Genomic DNA, 21,653 nt, shown 5'->3' with positions numbered 1-21,653 from the left:
TCTTCTTCTTAACAATTGTCACAGTATCCACTGTAATATATGTTTTTTCTTTATTGAACACAATCACCTTTTGATATTGTACCCCATATAAATATGGGAGGAGTGTGTCACTTGCTTATGCTTGAAAAAGACCGTGGTGACGGTCGAAACGTTGTATCTTACCTTGAGGTAATAAACCTATTTTGATCACTACTGGAGTGCTGCGGGACACTTTATTCTACTATATATATATATATATATATATTTCTCCGCCGAAATCACTTTTAAACCCATTTCCACCTTTTTTTCCCTTCTCTTCCTCTTACTTTTTTTTCACGTTTTTTTACGTTTTTCTCCTTTTCGCCTCTTTTCTGGGCGTATTATTCTTCTTTTTCTTCTTTTTTTTCGTCTAATGCATACCCCATCAGTGCAGCAATGCTTATTCAATACCGCCAGCAGATGGAGACACTGGGGGATAATTTTCTAAGGATTTATACTGATTTTTCCTGTCTGAATTTGTCGCACAGAAAGTTGCAGGCCAAATATGTGTGACATTTCTGCGACTTTAGCTTCTAGAGCATTTTTACAACATTATACATAGGTGCTGAATACATAAAAAGCGACTGTTCAGCGACAGACAAGTCGCATCGGCTGAAAGTAGGCCAGAATGTCAGTCCATGTTGGAGCAGGTTTAGATACAGTCTAAAGTATAGATCTCAAAGTCTGTGCACAGAATTTAGCAAGGGCCTCGCACCTTCTGATGCATCAGGTAGGTGCACAATAGCATAGCCTAACCCTCTGTACTTTGGTCTATATTGATGCGGGACATAGACAGCCAGCTGATGACCAATCCATTAGTGCAATGGATGGCTGGAAGCATTTGTCTTTGCCTTTGCAATACCACAGAAGCAATGCATGGTCAATGTACAGCAATGACACACCTGTGTGAACAGCCAGGAGACCCCCCCCCCCCCCCCCATGTTATGTTACATAGTTACATAGTTAGTACGGTCGAAAAAAGACATATGTCCATCAAGTTCAACCAGGGAATTAAGGGGTAGGGGTGTGGCGCGATATTAGGGAAGGGATGAGATTTTATATTTCTTCATAAGCATTAATCTTATTTTGTCAATTAGGAACATTCAGCACCCACCCGCTATCAAGGCAGCTGCCTATCATGTCATGCCCTACCTGCACAGGTGTGCTGGCTACTCAAATGATCCAATTAAGGAGGCCATTTAGTCAGCAGCAGCAGAAGTCCTGTGCCTGGACGCTCCAACAGCGGCCAGACACAAGCAGAAGCAGAAGCAGCAGAAGCAGCAGCAGCACCACCTTTTGTTTTTTGGCTGCAGCAGCAGCAAGGCCCACAGGGCTGGCTAGCTGGCTAGCCAGCAAGCAGGTAGCAATGAAAGTAGGAATCTTTCTTTTTAACCCTGTAAGGGGGTGGTGCACTGTACCCGAAGATACTGCCATATCGGGTCAATGCATAGGGCGACGGAAGCAAGCTTCGAAATCGGCCCCCGTTCTCAAAAATCCATTTAATATATGGTCCCCAGATAGGGGACGTATCAGATATTAAACTGATAAGAACAGATACTACACTTGATCTTAGCCAAAAGGCCGAGAAGCGATAACCGTGAAAGGGGCGGGCCCAACAAGGTGCCCTTCATGGGCACTATCACTGCTTGCTGTCAGGGAGGCTGCCAGACAATTTTCCATGCACACTCTGGGCTGGGGGGCAGTCAACCACCAGTACACACAGCAGAACCTAAACCCATACCATTATTGCTAAGCAGCAAGACAGGGGCCCATTGCACTCCCACGGGGCCTTTTTAAATGCAATCCATAACCCGGATTTGCCAGGAACCCTTCTTACTCCTCCTACTTGCATGTGACACTGGGCTTAGGATCTGCATAGGAAACACACACACAAGCACACACCTACCTTTGTTGCCTGCAGATGCCTCCTTGGCTGTCCCCAAACGGTATCAAACCAACACCCACGGGAAGCTGTAAGCATAGAGGACATGCCTGCACCCCATTGGACTTACCTGTGTGGGTTAAACCCGGGTTATTTGACAACCTATGGCGGTGATGGTTCTGCTCAGGCAGAGCAGTGCTGATGCTCCTCATAAAGCTGTCGCTGCTGTGAAGGTTCTAGGTGACATCACAAATCCCTATGGTTACATACACAACAAAGCTGGGTTGTTGTTGTTTACACTCTGCAAGGCCTGTGGAAGTGAGTGACATCATAGCACTGTAGTTCTGAGGGTTCTAGATGGATGCAACAATCTCCTGTTGCTTCTATGAAGGCCATAATAGACGACATCACCAAACAGCTCCATAGTCACATACACAGCAAAGGAGAGATGTTGTTTACACCTAGTGATGTCAGTGGTATTGAGTGACATCACAGCACAGTGCTAAGGCTCCTGGGCCTGGACACAGCAGCGGCTGCAATATCTCAACGGAGAATACGTTTATATATATGTGTGTGTGTGCGCGTATATATATATATATGTATATATATATATATATATATATATATATATATATATTTCTCCGCCGAAATCACTTTTAAACCCATTTCCACCTTTTTTTCCCTTCTCTTCCTCTTACTTTTTTTTCACGTTTTTTTACGTTTTTCTCCTTTTCGCCTCTTTTCTGGGCGTATTATTCTTCTTTTTCTTCTTTTTTTTCGTCTAATGCATACCCCATCAGTGCAGCAATGCTTATTCAATACCGCCAGCAGATGGAGACACTGGGGGATAATTTTCTAAGGATTTATACAGATTTTTCCTGTCTGAATTTGTCGCACAGAAAGTTGCAGGCCAAATATGTGTGACATTTCTGCGACTTTAGCTTCTAGAGCATTTTTACAACATTATACATAGGTGCTGAATACATAAAAAGCGACTGTTCAGCGACAGACAAGTCGCATCGGCTGAAAGTAGGCCAGAATGTCAGTCCATGTTGGAGCAGGTTTAGATACAGTCTAAAGTATAGATCTCAAAGTCTGTGCACAGAATTTAGCAAGGGCCTCGCACCTTCTGATGCATCAGGTAGGTGCACAATAGCATAGCCTAACCCTCTGTACTTTGGTCTATATTGATGCGGGACATAGACAGCCAGCTGATGACCAATCCATTAGTGCAATGGATGGCTGGAAGCATTTGTCTTTGCCTTTGCAATACCACAGAAGCAATGCATGGTCAATGTACAGCAATGACACACCTGTGTGAACAGCCAGGAGACCCCCCCCCCCCCCCATGTTATGTTACATAGTTACATAGTTAGTACGGTCGAAAAAAGACATATGTCCATCAAGTTCAACCAGGGAATTAAGGGGTAGGGGTGTGGCGCGATATTGGGGAAGGGATGAGATTTTATATTTCTTCATAAGCATTAATCTTATTTTGTCAATTAGGAACATTCAGCACCCACCCGCTATCAAGGCAGCTGCCTATCATGTCATGCCCTACCTGCACAGGTGTGCTGGCTACTCAAATGATCCAATTAAGGAGGCCATTTAGTCAGCAGCAGCAGAAGTCCTGTGCCTGGACGCTCCAACAGCGGCCAGACACAAGCAGAAGCAGAAGCAGCAGAAGCAGCAGCAGCAGCACCACCTTTTGTTTTTTGGCTGCAGCAGCAGCAAGGCCCACAGGGCTGGCTAGCTGGCTAGCCAGCAAGCAGGTAGCAATGAAAGTAGGAATCTTTCTTTTTAACCCTGTAAGGGGGTGGTGCACTGTACCCGAAGATACTGCCATATCGGGTCAATGCATAGGGCGACGGAAGCAAGCTTCGAAATCGGCCCCCGTTCTCAAAAATCCATTTAATATATGGTCCCCAGATAGGGGACGTATCAGATATTAAACTGATAAGAACAGATACTACACTTGATCTTAGCCAAAAGGCCGAGAAGCGATAACCGTGAAAGGGGCGGGCCCAACAAGGTGCCCTTCATGGGCACTATCACTGCTTGCTGTCAGGGAGGCTGCCAGACAATTTTCCATGCACACTCTGGGCTGGGGGGCAGTCAACCACCAGTACACACAGCAGAACCTAAACCCATACCATTATTGCTAAGCAGCAAGACAGGGGCCCATTGCACTCCCACGGGGCCTTTTTAAATGCAATCCATAACCCGGATTTGCCAGGAACCCTTCTTACTCCTCCTACTTGCATGTGACACTGGGCTTAGGATCTGCATAGGAAACACACACACAAGCACACACCTACCTTTGTTGCCTGCAGATGCCTCCTTGGCTGTCCCCAAACGGTATCAAACCAACACCCACGGGAAGCTGTAAGCATAGAGGACATGCCTGCACCCCATTGGACTTACCTGTGTGGGTTAAACCCGGGTTATTTGACAACCTATGGCGGTGATGGTTCTGCTCAGGCAGAGCAGTGCTGATGCTCCTCATAAAGCTGTCGCTGCTGTGAAGGTTCTAGGTGACATCACAAATCCCTATGGTTACATACACAACAAAGCTGGGTTGTTGTTGTTTACACTCTGCAAGGCCTGTGGAAGTGAGTGACATCATAGCACTGTAGTTCTGAGGGTTCTAGATGGATGCAACAATCTCCTGTTGCTTCTATGAAGGCCATAATAGACGACATCACCAAACAGCTCCATAGTCACATACACAGCAAAGGAGAGATGTTGTTTACACCTAGTGATGTCAGTGGTATTGAGTGACATCACAGCACAGTGCTAAGGCTCCTGGGCCTGGACACAGCAGCGGCTGCAATATCTCAACGGAGAATACGTTTATATATATGTGTGTGTGTGCGCGTATATATATATATATATATATATATATATATATATATATATATATATTTCTCCGCCGAAATCACTTTTAAACCCATTTCCACCTTTTTTTCCCTTCTCTTCCTCTTACTTTTTTTTCACGTTTTTTTACGTTTTTCTCCTTTTCGCCTCTTTTCTGGGCGTATTATTCTTCTTTTTCTTCTTTTTTTTCGTCTAATGCATACCCCATCAGTGCAGCAATGCTTATTCAATACCGCCAGCAGATGGAGACACTGGGGGATAATTTTCTAAGGATTTATACTGATTTTTCCTGTCTGAATTTGTCGCACAGAAAGTTGCAGGCCAAATATGTGTGACATTTCTGCGACTTTAGCTTCTAGAGCATTTTTACAACATTATACATAGGTGCTGAATACATAAAAAGCGACTGTTCAGCGACAGACAAGTCGCATCGGCTGAAAGTAGGCCAGAATGTCAGTCCATGTTGGAGCAGGTTTAGATACAGTCTAAAGTATAGATCTCAAAGTCTGTGCACAGAATTTAGCAAGGGCCTCGCACCTTCTGATGCATCAGGTAGGTGCACAATAGCATAGCCTAACCCTCTGTACTTTGGTCTATATTGATGCGGGACATAGACAGCCAGCTGATGACCAATCCATTAGTGCAATGGATGGCTGGAAGCATTTGTCTTTGCCTTTGCAATACCACAGAAGCAATGCATGGTCAATGTACAGCAATGACACACCTGTGTGAACAGCCAGGAGACCCCCCCCCCCCCATGTTATGTTACATAGTTACATAGTTAGTACGGTCGAAAAAAGACATATGTCCATCAAGTTCAACCAGGGAATTAAGGGGTAGGGGTGTGGCGCGATATTGGGGAAGGGATGAGATTTTATATTTCTTCATAAGCATTAATCTTATTTTGTCAATTAGGAACATTCAGCACCCACCCGCTATCAAGGCAGCTGCCTATCATGTCATGCCCTACCTGCACAGGTGTGCTGGCTACTCAAATGATCCAATTAAGGAGGCCATTTAGTCAGCAGCAGCAGAAGTCCTGTGCCTGGACGCTCCAACAGCGGCCAGACACAAGCAGAAGCAGAAGCAGCAGAAGCAGCAGCAGCACCACCTTTTGTTTTTTGGCTGCAGCAGCAGCAAGGCCCACAGGGCTGGCTAGCTGGCTAGCCAGCAAGCAGGTAGCAATGAAAGTAGGAATCTTTCTTTTTAACCCTGTAAGGGGGTGGTGCACTGTACCCGAAGATACTGCCATATCGGGTCAATGCATAGGGCGACGGAAGCAAGCTTCGAAATCGGCCCCCGTTCTCAAAAATCCATTTAATATATGGTCCCCAGATAGGGGACGTATCAGATATTAAACTGATAAGAACAGATACTACACTTGATCTTAGCCAAAAGGCCGAGAAGCGATAACCGTGAAAGGGGCGGGCCCAACAAGGTGCCCTTCATGGGCACTATCACTGCTTGCTGTCAGGGAGGCTGCCAGACAATTTTCCATGCACACTCTGGGCTGGGGGGCAGTCAACCACCAGTACACACAGCAGAACCTAAACCCATACCATTATTGCTAAGCAGCAAGACAGGGGCCCATTGCACTCCCACGGGGCCTTTTTAAATGCAATCCATAACCCGGATTTGCCAGGAACCCTTCTTACTCCTCCTACTTGCATGTGACACTGGGCTTAGGATCTGCATAGGAAACACACACACAAGCACACACCTACCTTTGTTGCCTGCAGATGCCTCCTTGGCTGTCCCCAAACGGTATCAAACCAACACCCACGGGAAGCTGTAAGCATAGAGGACATGCCTGCACCCCATTGGACTTACCTGTGTGGGTTAAACCCGGGTTATTTGACAACCTATGGCGGTGATGGTTCTGCTCAGGCAGAGCAGTGCTGATGCTCCTCATAAAGCTGTCGCTGCTGTGAAGGTTCTAGGTGACATCACAAATCCCTATGGTTACATACACAACAAAGCTGGGTTGTTGTTGTTTACACTCTGCAAGGCCTGTGGAAGTGAGTGACATCATAGCACTGTAGTTCTGAGGGTTCTAGATGGATGCAACAATCTCCTGTTGCTTCTATGAAGGCCATAATAGACGACATCACCAAACAGCTCCATAGTCACATACACAGCAAAGGAGAGATGTTGTTTACACCTAGTGATGTCAGTGGTATTGAGTGACATCACAGCACAGTGCTAAGGCTCCTGGGCCTGGACACAGCAGCGGCTGCAATATCTCAACGGAGAATACGTTTATATATATGTGTGTGTGTGCGCGTATATATATATATATATATATATATATATATATATATATATATATTTCTCCGCCGAAATCACTTTTAAACCCATTTCCACCTTTTTTTCCCTTCTCTTCCTCTTACTTTTTTTTCAAGTTTTTTTACGTTTTTCTCCTTTTCGCCTCTTTTCTGGGCGTATTATTCTTCTTTTTCTTCTTTTTTTTCGTCTAATGCATACCCCATCAGTGCAGCAATGCTTATTCAATACCGCCAGCAGATGGAGACACTGGGGGATAATTTTCTAAGGATTTATACTGATTTTTCCTGTCTGAATTTGTCGCACAGAAAGTTGCAGGCCAAATATGTGTGACATTTCTGCGACTTTAGCTTCTAGAGCATTTTTACAACATTATACATAGGTGCTGAATACATAAAAAGCGACTGTTCAGCGACAGACAAGTCGCATCGGCTGAAAGTAGGCCAGAATGTCAGTCCATGTTGGAGCAGGTTTAGATACAGTCTAAAGTATAGATCTCAAAGTCTGTGCACAGAATTTAGCAAGGGCCTCGCACCTTCTGATGCATCAGGTAGGTGCACAATAGCATAGCCTAACCCTCTGTACTTTGGTCTATATTGATGCGGGACATAGACAGCCAGCTGATGACCAATCCATTAGTGCAATGGATGGCTGGAAGCATTTGTCTTTGCCTTTGCAATACCACAGAAGCAATGCATGGTCAATGTACAGCAATGACACACCTGTGTGAACAGCCAGGAGACCCCCCCCCCCCCCCCCATGTTATGTTACATAGTTACATAGTTAGTACGGTCGAAAAAAGACATATGTCCATCAAGTTCAACCAGGGAATTAAGGGGTAGGGGTGTGGCGCGATATTGGGGAAGGGATGAGATTTTATATTTCTTCATAAGCATTAATCTTATTTTGTCAATTAGGAACATTCAGCACCCACCCGCTATCAAGGCAGCTGCCTATCATGTCATGCCCTACCTGCACAGGTGTGCTGGCTACTCAAATGATCCAATTAAGGAGGCCATTTAGTCAGCAGCAGCAGAAGTCCTGTGCCTGGACGCTCCAACAGCGGCCAGACACAAGCAGAAGCAGAAGCAGCAGAAGCAGCAGCAGCACCACCTTTTGTTTTTTGGCTGCAGCAGCAGCAAGGCCCACAGGGCTGGCTAGCTGGCTAGCCAGCAAGCAGGTAGCAATGAAAGTAGGAATCTTTCTTTTTAACCCTGTAAGGGGGTGGTGCACTGTACCCGAAGATACTGCCATATCGGGTCAATGCATAGGGCGACGGAAGCAAGCTTCGAAATCGGCCCCCGTTCTCAAAAATCCATTTAATATATGGTCCCCAGATAGGGGACGTATCAGATATTAAACTGATAAGAACAGATACTACACTTGATCTTAGCCAAAAGGCCGAGAAGCGATAACCGTGAAAGGGGCGGGCCCAACAAGGTGCCCTTCATGGGCACTATCACTGCTTGCTGTCAGGGAGGCTGCCAGACAATTTTCCATGCACACTCTGGGCTGGGGGGCAGTCAACCACCAGTACACACAGCAGAACCTAAACCCATACCATTATTGCTAAGCAGCAAGACAGGGGCCCATTGCACTCCCACGGGGCCTTTTTAAATGCAATCCATAACCCGGATTTGCCAGGAACCCTTCTTACTCCTCCTACTTGCATGTGACACTGGGCTTAGGATCTGCATAGGAAACACACACACAAGCACACACCTACCTTTGTTGCCTGCAGATGCCTCCTTGGCTGTCCCCAAACGGTATCAAACCAACACCCACGGGAAGCTGTAAGCATAGAGGACATGCCTGCACCCCATTGGACTTACCTGTGTGGGTTAAACCCGGGTTATTTGACAACCTATGGCGGTGATGGTTCTGCTCAGGCAGAGCAGTGCTGATGCTCCTCATAAAGCTGTCGCTGCTGTGAAGGTTCTAGGTGACATCACAAATCCCTATGGTTACATACACAACAAAGCTGGGTTGTTGTTGTTTACACTCTGCAAGGCCTGTGGAAGTGAGTGACATCATAGCACTGTAGTTCTGAGGGTTCTAGATGGATGCAACAATCTCCTGTTGCTTCTATGAAGGCCATAATAGACGACATCACCAAACAGCTCCATAGACACATACACAGCAAAGGAGAGATGTTGTTTACACCTAGTGATGTCAGTGGTATTGAGTGACATCACAGCACACTGCTAAGGCTCCTGGGCCTGGACACAGCAGCGGCTGCAATATCTCAACGGAGAATACGTTTATATATATGTGTGTGTGTGCGCGTATATATATATATATGTATATATATATATATATATATATATATATATATATATATTTCTCCGCCGAAATCACTTTTAAACCCATTTCCACCTTTTTTTCCCTTCTCTTCCTCTTACTTTTTTTTCACGTTTTTTTACGTTTTTCTCCTTTTCGCCTCTTTTCTGGGCGTATTATTCTTCTTTTTCTTCTTTTTTTTCGTCTAATGCATACCCCATCAGTGCAGCAATGCTTATTCAATACCGCCAGCAGATGGAGACACTGGGGGATAATTTTCTAAGGATTTATACAGATTTTTCCTGTCTGAATTTGTCGCACAGAAAGTTGCAGGCCAAATATGTGTGACATTTCTGCGACTTTAGCTTCTAGAGCATTTTTACAACATTATACATAGGTGCTGAATACATAAAAAGCGACTGTTCAGCGACAGACAAGTCGCATCGGCTGAAAGTAGGCCAGAATGTCAGTCCATGTTGGAGCAGGTTTAGATACAGTCTAAAGTATAGATCTCAAAGTCTGTGCACAGAATTTAGCAAGGGCCTCGCACCTTCTGATGCATCAGGTAGGTGCACAATAGCATAGCCTAACCCTCTGTACTTTGGTCTATATTGATGCGGGACATAGACAGCCAGCTGATGACCAATCCATTAGTGCAATGGATGGCTGGAAGCATTTGTCTTTGCCTTTGCAATACCACAGAAGCAATGCATGGTCAATGTACAGCAATGACACACCTGTGTGAACAGCCAGGAGACCCCCCCCCCCCCCCATGTTATGTTACATAGTTACATAGTTAGTACGGTCGAAAAAAGACATATGTCCATCAAGTTCAACCAGGGAATTAAGGGGTAGGGGTGTGGCGCGATATTGGGGAAGGGATGAGATTTTATATTTCTTCATAAGCATTAATCTTATTTTGTCAATTAGGAACATTCAGCACCCACCCGCTATCAAGGCAGCTGCCTATCATGTCATGCCCTACCTGCACAGGTGTGCTGGCTACTCAAATGATCCAATTAAGGAGGCCATTTAGTCAGCAGCAGCAGAAGTCCTGTGCCTGGACGCTCCAACAGCGGCCAGACACAAGCAGAAGCAGAAGCAGCAGAAGCAGCAGCAGCAGCACCACCTTTTGTTTTTTGGCTGCAGCAGCAGCAAGGCCCACAGGGCTGGCTAGCTGGCTAGCCAGCAAGCAGGTAGCAATGAAAGTAGGAATCTTTCTTTTTAACCCTGTAAGGGGGTGGTGCACTGTACCCGAAGATACTGCCATATCGGGTCAATGCATAGGGCGACGGAAGCAAGCTTCGAAATCGGCCCCCGTTCTCAAAAATCCATTTAATATATGGTCCCCAGATAGGGGACGTATCAGATATTAAACTGATAAGAACAGATACTACACTTGATCTTAGCCAAAAGGCCGAGAAGCGATAACCGTGAAAGGGGCGGGCCCAACAAGGTGCCCTTCATGGGCACTATCACTGCTTGCTGTCAGGGAGGCTGCCAGACAATTTTCCATGCACACTCTGGGCTGGGGGGCAGTCAACCACCAGTACACACAGCAGAACCTAAACCCATACCATTATTGCTAAGCAGCAAGACAGGGGCCCATTGCACTCCCACGGGGCCTTTTTAAATGCAATCCATAACCCGGATTTGCCAGGAACCCTTCTTACTCCTCCTACTTGCATGTGACACTGGGCTTAGGATCTGCATAGGAAACACACACACAAGCACACACCTACCTTTGTTGCCTGCAGATGCCTCCTTGGCTGTCCCCAAACGGTATCAAACCAACACCCACGGGAAGCTGTAAGCATAGAGGACATGCCTGCACCCCATTGGACTTACCTGTGTGGGTTAAACCCGGGTTATTTGACAACCTATGGCGGTGATGGTTCTGCTCAGGCAGAGCAGTGCTGATGCTCCTCATAAAGCTGTCGCTGCTGTGAAGGTTCTAGGTGACATCACAAATCCCTATGGTTACATACACAACAAAGCTGGGTTGTTGTTGTTTACACTCTGCAAGGCCTGTGGAAGTGAGTGACATCATAGCACTGTAGTTCTGAGGGTTCTAGATGGATGCAACAATCTCCTGTTGCTTCTATGAAGGCCATAATAGACGACATCACCAAACAGCTCCATAGTCACATACACAGCAAAGGAGAGATGTTGTTTACACCTAGTGATGTCAGTGGTATTGAGTGACATCTCAGCACAGTGCTAAGGCTCCTGGGCCTGGACACAGCAGCGGCTGCAATATCTCAACGGAGAATACGTTTATATATATGTGTGTGTGTGCGCGTATATATATATATATATATATATATATATATATATATATATATTTCTCCGCCGAAATCACTTTTAAACCCATTTCCACCTTTTTTTCCCTTCTCTTCCTCTTACTTTTTTTTCACGTTTTTTTAAGTTTTTCTCCTTTTCGCCTCTTTTCTGGGCGTATTCTTCTTCTTTTTCTTCTTTTTTTTCGTCTAATGCATACCCCATCAGTGCAGCAATGCTTATTCAATACCGCCAGCAGATGGAGACACTGGGGGATAATTTTCTAAGGATTTATACTGATTTTTCCTGTCTGAATTTGTCGCACAGAAAGTTGCAGGCCAAATATGTGTGACATTTCTGCGACTTTAGCTTCTAGAGCATTTTTACAACATTATACATAGGTGCTGAATACATAAAAAGCGACTGTTCAGCGACAGACAAGTCGCATCGGCTGAAAGTAGGCCAGAATGTCAGTCCATGTTGGAGCAGGTTTAGATACAGTCTAAAGTATAGATCTCAAAGTCTGTGCACAGAATTTAGCAAGGGCCTCGCACCTTCTGATGCATCAGGTAGGTGCACAATAGCATAGCCTAACCCTCTGTACTTTGGTCTATATTGATGCGGGACATAGACAGCCAGCTGATGACCAATCCATTAGTGCAATGGATGGCTGGAAGCATTTGTCTTTGCCTTTGCAATACCACAGAAGCAATGCATGGTCAATGTACAGCAATGACACACCTGTGTGAACAGCCAGGAGACCCCACCCCCCCATGTTATGTTACATAGTTACATAGTTAGTACGGTCGAAAAAAGACATATGTCCATCAAGTTCAACCAGGGAATTAAGGGGTAGGGGTGTGGCGCGATATTGGGGAAGGGATGAGATTTTATATTTCTTCATAAGCATTAATCTTATTTTGTCAATTAGGAACATTCAGCACCCACCCGCTATCAAGGCAGCTGCCTATCATGTCATGCCCTACCTGCGCAGGTGTGCTGGCTACTCAAATGATCCAATTAAGGAGGCCATTTAGTCAGCAGCAGCAGAAGTCCTGTGCCTGGACGCTCCAACAGCGGCCAGACACAAGCAGAAGCAGAAGCAGCAGAAGCAGCAGCAGCACCACCTTTTGTTTTTTGGCTGCAGCAGCAGCAAGGCCCACAGGGCTGGCTAGCTGGCTAGCCAGCAAGCAGGTAGCAATGAAAGTAGGAATCTTTCTTTTTAACCCTGTAAGGGGGTGGTGCACTGTACCCGAAGATACTGCCATATCGGGTCAATGCATAGGGCGACGGAAGCAAGCTTCGAAATCGGCCCCCGTTCTCAAAAATCCATTTAATATATGGTCCCCAGATAGGGGACGTATCAGATATTAAACTGATAAGAACAGATACTACACTTGATCTTAGCCAAAAGGCCGAGAAGCGATAACCGTGAAAGGGGCGGGCCCAACAAGGTGCCCTTCATGGGCACTATCACTGCTTGCTGTCAGGGAGGCTGCCAGACAATTTTCCATGCACACTCTGGGCTGGGGGGCAGTCAACCACCAGTACACACAGCAGAACCTAAACCCATACCATTATTGCTAAGCAGCAAGACAGGGGCCCATTGCACTCCCACGGGGCCTTTTTAAATGCAATCCATAACCCGGATTTGCCAGGAACCCTTCTTACTCCTCCTACTTGCATGTGACACTGGGCTTAGGATCTGCATAGGAAACACACACACAAGCACACACCTACCTTTGTTGCCTGCAGATGCCTCCTTGGCTGTCCCCAAACGGTATCAAACCAACACCCACGGGAAGCTGTAAGCATAGAGGACATGCCTGCACCCCATTGGACTTACCTGTGTGGGTTAAACCCGGGTTATTTGACAACCTATGGCGGTGATGGTTCTGCTCAGGCAGAGCAGTGCTGATGCTCCTCATAAAGCTGTCGCTGCTGTGAAGGTTCTAGGTGACATCACAAATCCCTATGGTTACATACACAACAAAGCTGGGTTGTTGTTGTTTACACTCTGCAAGGCCTGTGGAAGTGAGTGACATCATAGCACTGTAGTTCTGAGGGTTCTAGATGGATGCAACAATCTCCTGTTGCTTCTATGAAGGCCATAATAGACGACATCACCAAACAGCTCCATAGTCACATACACAGCAAAGGAGAGATGTTGTTTACACCTAGTGATGTCAGTGGTATTGAGTGACATCACAGCACAGTGCTAAGGCTCCTGGGCCTGGACACAGCAGCGGCTGCAATATCTCAACGGAGAATACGTTTATATATATGTGTGTGTGTGCGCGTATATATATATATATATATATATATATATATATATATATATATTTCTCCGCCGAAATCACTTTTAAACCCATTTCCACCTTTTTTTCCCTTCTCTTCCTCTTACTTTTTTTTCACGTTTTTTTACGTTTTTCTCCTTTTCGCCTCTTTTCTGGGCGTATTATTCTTCTTTTTCTTCTTTTTTTTCGTCTAATGCATACCCCATCAGTGCAGCAATGCTTATTCAATACCGCCAGCAGATGGAGACACTGGGGGATAATTTTCTAAGGATTTATACTGATTTTTCCTGTCTGAATTTGTCGCACAGAAAGTTGCAGGCCAAATATGTGTGACATTTCTGCGACTTTAGCTTCTAGAGCATTTTTACAACATTATACATAGGTGCTGAATACATAAAAAGCGACTGTTCAGCGACAGACAAGTCGCATCGGCTGAAAGTAGGCCAGAATGTCAGTCCATGTTGGAGCAGGTTTAGATACAGTCTAAAGTATAGATCTCAAAGTCTGTGCACAGAATTTAGCAAGGGCCTCGCACCTTCTGATGCATCAGGTAGGTGCACAATAGCATAGCCTAACCCTCTGTACTTTGGTCTATATTGATGCGGGACATAGACAGCCAGCTGATGACCAATCCATTAGTGCAATGGATGGCTGGAAGCATTTGTCTTTGCCTTTGCAATACCACAGAAGCAATGCATGGTCAATGTACAGCAATGACACACCTGTGTGAACAGCCAGGAGACCCCCCCCCCCCCCCCATGTTATGTTACATAGTTACATAGTTAGTACGGTCGAAAAAAGACATATGTCCATCAAGTTCAACCAGGGAATTAAGGGGTAGGGGTGTGGCGCGATATTGGGGAAGGGATGAGATTTTATATTTCTTCATAAGCATTAATCTTATTTTGTCAATTAGGAACATTCAGCACCCACCCGCTATCAAGGCAGCTGCCTATCATGTCATGCCCTACCTGCACAGGTGTGCTGGCTACTCAAATGATCCAATTAAGGAGGCCATTTAGTCAGCAGCAGCAGAAGTCCTGTGCCTGGACGCTCCAACAGCGGCCAGACACAAGCAGAAGCAGCAGAAGCAGCAGCAGCACCACCTTTTGTTTTTTGGCTGCAGCAGCAGCAAGGCCCACAGGGCTGGCTAGCTGGCTAGCCAGCAAGCAGGTAGCAATGAAAGTAGGAATCTTTCTTTTTAACCCTGTAAGGGGGTGGTGCACTGTACCCGAAGATACTGCCATATCGGGTCAATGCATAGGGCGACGGAAGCAAGCTTCGAAATCGGCCCCCGTTCTCAAAAATCCATTTAATATATGGTCCCCAGATAGGGGACGTATCAGATATTAAACTGATAAGAACAGATACTACACTTGATCTTAGCCAAAAGGCCGAGAAGCGATAACCGTGAAAGGGGCGGGCCCAACAAGGTGCCCTTCATGGGCACTATCACTGCTTGCTGTCAGGGAGGCTGCCAGACAATTTTCCATGCACACTCTGGGCTGGGGGGCAGTCAACCACCAGTACACACAGCAGAACCTAAACCCATACCATTATTGCTAAGCAGCAAGACAGGGGCCCATTGCACTCCCACGGGGCCTTTTTAAATGCAATCCATAACCCGGATTTGCCAGGAACCCTTCTTACTCCTCCTACTTGCATGTGACACTGGGCTTAGGATCTGCATAGGAAACACACACACAAGCACACACCTACTTTTGTTGCCTGCAGATGCCTCCTTGGCTGTCCCCAAACGGTATCAAACCAACACCCACGGGAAGCTGTAAGCATAGAGGACATGCCTGCACCCCATTGGACTTACCTGTGTGGGTTAAACCCGGGTTATTTGACAACCTATGGCGGTGATGGTTCTGCTCAGGCAGAGCAGTGCTGATGCTCCTCATAAAGCTGTCGCTGCTGTGAAGGTTCTAGGTGACATCACAAATCCCTATGGTTACATACACAACAAAGCTGGGTTGTTGTTGTTTACACTCTGCAAGGCCTGTGGAAGTGAGTGACATCATAGCACTGTAGTTCTGAGGGTTCTAGATGGATGCAACAATCTCCTGTTGCTTCTATGAAGGCCATAATAGACGACATCACCAAACAGCTCCATAGTCACATACACAGCAAAGGAGAGATGTTGTTTACACCTAGTGATGTCAGTGGTATTGAGTGACATCACAGCACAGTGCTAAGGCTCCTGGGCCTGGACACAGCAGCGGCTGCAATATCTCAACGGAGAATACGTTTATATATATGTGTGTGTGTGCGCGTATATATATATATATATATATTTCTCCGCCGAAATCACTTTTAAGCCCATTTCCACCTTTTTTTCCCTTCTCTTCCTCTTACTTTTTTTTCACGTTTTTTTACGTTTTTCTCCTTTTCGCCTCTTTTCTGGGCGTATTATTCTTCTTTTTCTTCTTTTTTTTCGTCTAATGCATACCCCATCAGTGCAGCAATGCTTATTCAATACCGCCAGCAGATGGAGACACTGGGGGATAATTTTCTAAGGATTTATACTGATTTTTCCTGTCTGGATTTGTCGCACAGAAAGTTGCAGGCCAAATATGTGTGACATTTCTGCGACTTTAGCTTCTAGAGCATTTTTACAACATTATACATAGGTGCTGAATACATAAAAAGCGACTGTTCAGCGACAGACAAGTCGCATCGGCTGAAAGTAGGCCAGAATGTCAGTCCATGTTGGAGCAGGTTTAGATACAGTCTAAAGTATAGATCTCAAAGTCTGTGCACAGAATTTAGCAAGGGCCTCGCACCTTCTGATGCATCAGGTAGGTGCACAATAGCATAGCCTAACCCTCTGTACTTTGGTCTATATTGATGCGGGACATAGACAGCCAGCTGATGACCAATCCATTAGTGCAATGGATGGCTGGAAGCATTTGTCTTTGCCTTTGCAATACCACAGAAGCAATGCATGGTCAATGTACAGCAATGACACACCTGTGTGAACAGCCAGGAGACCCCCCCCCCCCCCCCCATGTTATGTTACATAGTTACATAGTTAGTACGGTCGAAAAAAGACATATGTCCATCAAGTTCAACCAGGGAATTAAGGGGTAGGGGTGTGGCGCGATATTGGGGAAGGGATGAGATTTTATATTTCTTCATAAGCATTAATCTTATTTTGTCAATTAGGAACATTCAGCACCCACCCGCTATCAAGGCAGCTGCCTATCATGTCATGCCCTACCTGCACAGGTGTGCTGGCTACTCAAATGATCCAATTAAGGAGGCCATTTAGTCAGCAGCAGCAGAAGTCCTGTGCCTGGACGCTCCAACAGCGGCCAGACACAAGCAGAAGCAGAAGCAGCAGCAGCACCACCTTTTGTTTTTTGGCTGCAGCAGCAGCAAGGCCCACAGGGCTGGCTAGCTGGCTAGCCAGCAAGCAGGTAGCAATGAAAGTAGGAATCTTTCTTTTTAACCCTGTAAGGGGGTGGTGCACTGTACCCGAAGATACTGCCATATCGGGTCAATGCATATGGCGACGGAAGCAAGCTTCGAAATCGGCCCCCGTTCTCAAAAATCCATTTAATATATGGTCCCCAGATAGGGGACGTATCAGATATTAAACTGATAAGAACAGATACTACACTTGATCTTAGCCAAAAGGCAGAGAAGCGATAACCGTGAAAGGGGCGGGCCCAACAAGGTGCCCTTCATGGGCACTATCACTGCTTGCTGTCAGGGAGGCTGCCAGACAATTTTCCATGCACACTCTGGGCTGGGGGGCAGTCAACCACCAGTACACACAGCAGAACCTAAACCCATACCATTATTGCTAAGCAGCAAGACAGGGGCCCATTGCACTCCCACGGGGCCTTTTTAAATGCAATCCATAACCCGGATTTGCCAGGAACCCTTCTTACTCCTCCTACTTGCATGTGACACTGGGCTTAGGATCTGCATAGGAAACACACACACAAGCACACACCTACCTTTGTTGCCTGCAGATGCCTCCTTGGCTGTCCCCAAACGGTATCAAACCAACACCCACGGGAAGCTGTAAGCATAGAGGACATGCCTGCACCCCATTGGACTTACCTGTGTGGGTTAAACCCGGGTTATTTGACAACCTATGGCGGTGATGGTTCTGCTCAGGCAGAGCAGTGCTGATGCTCCTCATAAAGCTGTCGCTGCTGTGAAGGTTCTAGGTGACATCACAAATCCCTATGGTTACATACACAACAAAGCTGGGTTGTTGTTGTTTACACTCTGCAAGGCCTGTGGAAGTGAGTGACATCATAGCACTGTAGTTCTGAGGGTTCTAGATGGATGCAACAATCTCCTGTTGCTTCTATGAAGGCCATAATAGACGACATCACCAAACAGCTCCATAGTCACATACACAGCAAAGGAGAGATGTTGTTTACACCTAGTGATGTCAGTGGTATTGAGTGACATCACAGCACAGTGCTAAGGCTCCTGGGCCTGGACACAGCAGCGGCTGCAATATCTCAACGGAGAATACGTTTATATATATGTGTGTGTGTGCGCGTATATATATATATATATATATATATATATATATATATATATTTCTCCGCCGAAATCACTTTTAAACCCATTTCCACCTTTTTTTCCCTTCTCTTCCTCTTACTTTTTTTTCACGTTTTTTTACGTTTTTCTCCTTTTCGCCTCTTTTCTGGGCGTATTATTCTTCTTTTTCTTCTTTTTTTTCGTCTAATGCATACCCCATCAGTGCAGCAATGCTTATTCAATACCGCCAGCAGATGGAGACACTGGGGGATAATTTTCTAAGGATTTATACTGATTTTTCCTGTCTGAATTTGTCGCACAGAAAGTTGCAGGCCAAATATGTGTGACATTTCTGCGACTTTAGCTTCTAGAGCATTTTTACAACATTATACATAGGTGCTGAATACATAAAAAGCGACTGTTCAGCGACAGACAAGTCGCATCGGCTGAAAGTAGGCCAGAATGTCAGTCCATGTTGGAGCAGGTTTAGATACAGTCTAAAGTATAGATCTCAAAGTCTGTGCACAGAATTTAGCAAGGGCCTCGCACCTTCTGATGCATCAGGTAGGTGCACAATAGCATAGCCTAACCCTCTGTACTTTGGTCTATATTGATGCGGGACATAGACAGCCAGCTGATGACCAATCCATTAGTGCAATGGATGGCTGGAAGCATTTGTCTTTGCCTTTGCAATACCACAGAAGCAATGCATGGTCAATGTACAGCAATGACACACCTGTGTGAACAGCCAGGAGACCCCCCCCCCCCCCCATGTTATGTTACATAGTTACATAGTTAGTACGGTCGAAAAAAGACATATGTCCATCAAGTTCAACCAGGGAATTAAGGGGTAGGGGTGTGGCGCGATATTGGGGAAGGGATGAGATTTTATATTTCTTCATAAGCATTAATCTTATTTTGTCAATTAGGAACATTCAGCACCCACCCGCTATCAAGGCAGCTGCCTATCATGTCATGCCCTACCTGCACAGGTGTGCTGGCTACTCAAATGATCCAATTAAGGAGGCCATTTAGTCAGCAGCAGCAGAAGTCCTGTGCCTGGACGCTCCAACAGCGGCCAGACACAAGCAGAAGCAGAAGCAGCAGAAGCAGCAGCAGCACCACCTTTTGTTTTTTGGCTGCAGCAGCAGCAAGGCCCACAGGGCTGGCTAGCTGGCTAGCCAGCAAGCAGGTAGCAATGAAAGTAGGAATCTTTCTTTTTAACCCTGTAAGGGGGTGGTGCACTGTACCCGAAGATACTGCCATATCGGGTCAATGCATAGGGCGACGGAAGCAAGCTTCGAAATCGGCCCCCGTTCTCAAAAATCCATTTAATATATGGTCCCCAGATAGGGGACGTATCAGATATTAAACTGATAAGAACAGATACTACACTTGATCTTAGCCAAAAGGCCGAGAAGCGATAACCGTGAAAGGGGCGGGCCCAACAAGGTGCCCTTCATGGGCACTATCACTGCTTGCTGTCAGGGAGGCTGCCAGACAATTTTCCATGCACACTCTGGGCTGGGGGGCAGTCAACCACCAGTACACACAGCAGAACCTAAACCCATACCATTATTGCTAAGCAGCAAGACAGGGGCCCATTGCACTCCCACGGGGCCTTTTTAAATGCAATCCATAACCCGGATTTGCCAGGAACCCTTCTTACTCCTCCTACTTGCATGTGACACTGGGCTTAGGATCTGCATAGGAAACACACACACAAGCACACACCTACCTTTGTTGCCTGCAGATGCCTCCTTGGCTGTCCCCAAACGGTATCAAACCAACACCCACGGGAAGCTGTAAGCATAGAGGACATGCCTGCACCCCATTGGACTTACCTGTGTGGGTTAAACCCGGGTTATTTGACAACCTATGGCGGTGATGGTTCTGCTCAGGCAGAGCAGTGCTGATGCTCCTCATAAAGCTGTCGCTGCTGTGAAGGTTCTAGGTGACATCACAAATCCCTATGGTTACATACACAACAAAGCTGGGTTGTTGTTGTTTACACTCTGCAAGGCCTGTGGAAGTGAGTGACATCATAGCACTGTAGTTCTGAGGGTTCTAGATGGATGCAACAATCTCCTGTTGCTTCTATGAAGGCCATAATAGACGACATCACCAAACAGCTCCATAGTCACATACACAGCAAAGGAGAGATGTTGTTTACACCTAGTGATGTCAGTGGTATTGAGTGACATCACAGCACAGTGCTAAGGCTCCTGGGCCTGGACACAGCAGCGGCTGCAATATCTCAACGGAGAATACGTTTATATATATGTGTGTGTGTGCGCGTATATATAGATATATATATATATATATATATATATTTCTCCGCCGAAATCACTTTTAAACCCATTTCCACCTTTTTTTCCCTTCTCTTCCTCTTACTTTTTTTTCACGTTTTTTTACGTTTTTCTCCTTTTCGCCTCTTTTCTGGGCGTATTCTTCTTCTTTTTCTTCTTTTTTTTCGTCTAATGCATACCCCATCAGTGCAGCAATGCTTATTCAATACCGCCAGCAGATGGAGACACTGGGGGATAATTTTCTAAGGATTTATACTGATTTTTCCTGTCTGAATTTGTCGCACAGAAAGTTGCAGGCCAAATATGTGTGACATTTCTGCGACTTTAGCTTCTAGAGCATTTTTACAACATTATACATAGGTGCTGAATACATAAAAAGCGACTGTTCAGCGACAGACAAGTCGCATCGGCTGAAAGTAGGCCAGAATGTCAGTCCATGTTGGAGCAGGTTTAGATACAGTCTAAAGTATAGATCTCAAAGTCTGTGCACAGAATTTAGCAAGGGCCTCGCACCTTCTGATGCATCAGGTAGGTGCACAATAGCATAGCCTAACCCTCTGTACTTTGGTCTATATTGATGCGGGACATAGACAGCCAGCTGATGACCAATCCATTAGTGCAATGGATGGCTGGAAGCATTTGTCTTTGCCTTTGCAATACCACAGAAGCAATGCATGGTCAATGTACAGCAATGACACACCTGTGTGAACAGCCAGGAGACCCCCCCCCCCCCCCATGTTATGTTACATAGTTACATAGTTAGTACGGTCGAAAAAAGACATATGTCCATCAAGTTCAACCAGGGAATTAAGGGGTAGGGGTGTGGCGCGATATTGGGGAAGGGATGAGATTTTATATTTCTTCATAAGCATTAATCTTATTTTATCAATTAGGAACATTCAGCACCCACCCGCT

General features: G+C 45.8%; 9 non-coding genes across 9 annotated transcripts; all 9 read right to left on the bottom strand.

The window, feature by feature from the left end:
- Positions 1 to 1,420: 1,420 nt before the first annotated feature.
- Positions 1,421 to 1,611, bottom strand: LOC130306846 (U2 spliceosomal RNA). Its single transcript, XR_008856135.1, has one exon. It is a non-coding gene; the product is annotated as a U2 spliceosomal RNA (small nuclear RNA).
- Positions 1,612 to 3,714: 2,103 nt separating this feature from the next.
- LOC130306845 (U2 spliceosomal RNA) lies at positions 3,715 to 3,905 on the bottom strand. The gene has a single exon (XR_008856134.1). It is a non-coding gene; the product is annotated as a U2 spliceosomal RNA (small nuclear RNA).
- Positions 3,906 to 5,997: 2,092 nt separating this feature from the next.
- On the bottom strand, positions 5,998 to 6,188 carry LOC130306844 (U2 spliceosomal RNA). The gene has a single exon (XR_008856133.1). It is a non-coding gene; the product is annotated as a U2 spliceosomal RNA (small nuclear RNA).
- A 2,094-nt stretch (positions 6,189 to 8,282) lies between these two features.
- Positions 8,283 to 8,473, bottom strand: LOC130306843 (U2 spliceosomal RNA). The gene has a single exon (XR_008856132.1). It is a non-coding gene; the product is annotated as a U2 spliceosomal RNA (small nuclear RNA).
- Positions 8,474 to 10,578: 2,105 nt separating this feature from the next.
- LOC130306842 (U2 spliceosomal RNA) lies at positions 10,579 to 10,769 on the bottom strand. The gene has a single exon (XR_008856131.1). It is a non-coding gene; the product is annotated as a U2 spliceosomal RNA (small nuclear RNA).
- Positions 10,770 to 12,856: 2,087 nt separating this feature from the next.
- LOC130306841 (U2 spliceosomal RNA) lies at positions 12,857 to 13,047 on the bottom strand. The gene has a single exon (XR_008856130.1). It is a non-coding gene; the product is annotated as a U2 spliceosomal RNA (small nuclear RNA).
- Positions 13,048 to 15,132: 2,085 nt separating this feature from the next.
- Positions 15,133 to 15,323, bottom strand: LOC130306840 (U2 spliceosomal RNA). The gene has a single exon (XR_008856129.1). It is a non-coding gene; the product is annotated as a U2 spliceosomal RNA (small nuclear RNA).
- Positions 15,324 to 17,384: 2,061 nt separating this feature from the next.
- On the bottom strand, positions 17,385 to 17,575 carry LOC130306854 (U2 spliceosomal RNA). Its single transcript, XR_008856143.1, has one exon. It is a non-coding gene; the product is annotated as a U2 spliceosomal RNA (small nuclear RNA).
- A 2,088-nt stretch (positions 17,576 to 19,663) lies between these two features.
- On the bottom strand, positions 19,664 to 19,854 carry LOC130306839 (U2 spliceosomal RNA). The gene has a single exon (XR_008856128.1). It is a non-coding gene; the product is annotated as a U2 spliceosomal RNA (small nuclear RNA).
- Between the last annotated feature and the right edge of the window lie 1,799 nt (positions 19,855 to 21,653).

Source organism: Hyla sarda, unplaced genomic scaffold (assembly GCF_029499605.1).
Source record: "Hyla sarda isolate aHylSar1 unplaced genomic scaffold, aHylSar1.hap1 scaffold_1406, whole genome shotgun sequence".
NCBI classification, from domain to species: domain Eukaryota; kingdom Metazoa; phylum Chordata; class Amphibia; order Anura; family Hylidae; genus Hyla; species Hyla sarda.
This window is presented reverse-complemented; position numbering and strand designations above follow the sequence as displayed.